The sequence below is a fragment of the Penaeus vannamei genome, chromosome 18 (assembly GCF_042767895.1).
Source record: "Penaeus vannamei isolate JL-2024 chromosome 18, ASM4276789v1, whole genome shotgun sequence".
In the NCBI taxonomy this organism is placed as follows: domain Eukaryota; kingdom Metazoa; phylum Arthropoda; class Malacostraca; order Decapoda; family Penaeidae; genus Penaeus; species Penaeus vannamei.
The window spans coordinates 18,769,040-18,770,483 of NC_091566.1; positions in this window are offsets into that span (position 1 = coordinate 18,769,040).

A 1,444-nucleotide genomic window follows, 5' to 3' on the forward strand; every position below is an offset into this window, starting at 1 on the left:
TCTAATGGCATAATAACTGTGTGGAAAAGGAAATGTTGGGAGAGTTTGTATTATAATTTTTCTTTTTTTTCCCACAGCATCCCGTAGTTGTCATCATCATCATCAGAAGTAAAAAGAAAGAGAAGTTTACATCGCTATTTCCACAACACAAAACTCAGAGTGTCCCTCTCCCCAGCCCATCCCGCCCCACATTAACGACGTCCGCCTCCGCCTCCCCATCCTACCCCAACCACCAGGCATGGAGTGGTTATTTCGGAGACATATACAAGCAAACAGTGTACGTAGAGACAGTAATAGGTGTAGACATAGCCAGTTATGACACATTTAAAGTCTAGCGCATTACCTGGTGCCCTTAGCAAGATCAAATTCATGTTCTCGGGTAAAAAGAAACATGAATGAACAAAAATAACTATATCCATTTTTCTCTGCACATTAAAAATACAATAATATATATCATAGAAAAAAAAAACTAAAACCCTACTTCTAAACGAAAGACCATATAATAGGTAAGAATATGTGGTATTCATGACGAACAGATTGCAACAGGAACAACGAAGGGAAGAACAAGAAAATATACGAATATGCCGAAGGCTCTTTCGCTCTGACGAAGCATTAGCGAAAAGGCCTTCGGCATATTCGTGTGTTTTCCTGTTCTTCCCTTCGTTGTTCCTGTTGCAGGTAAGAATATGAACACGCAAAACTCGAGCTGTACAACATGGCGGAGTGGTTAACTGAGAGGTAGATGGCGGCGCGGTCGGAGGCAGCCAAGGGGTCGGCTTGATTCAGCCTCCGAAACAGGTCAGTTCGGATTCCGAGGCATTTCCTGGGTACCTCAATTTAGTATTATGCCTGGTCACACGAAAAAGTTTCATTCATTAGATCATCCAATTACAGGAGATATTTCGATATCAAATATGTAGATAATGAAATAATGAAAAACATAATTACCAGTATATGAATAGATCATAACAATGCAATTTATTTATTGCTAATTAGTGCACCCATAACAACAGCCATCAAACTGGTATACTTACATACGAATGAATACACGCACTCAAATGTACGCACAAACATAAGTAACCATAAATCAAACAGGCACATTACAGAAGAATAAACATACACGCACAAACAAACCTAAGTAAAATTGATGTACACACTCAAAACGCACACATACACAAACACGCACACACACATACACACAAACACAAACACACAAGCAAACACAAACGCAACACAAATCGCCCTTAACAGAGGGAGACGCAAGTGCGATTCCACTGCATTTCTCCCTCTCCTGAATCTGGGCGGCCACAATGGCTCCGCCGAGGCTTTATATATTTGAAGCCTCAGTGAAGCCTTTGGTGAGAGAGGTTTTATTGATGATCATGAATCACTTGTTGCAGACTTAATCGAATATTGACGCTCTTTGAATTCCCTGAAGCGGAGG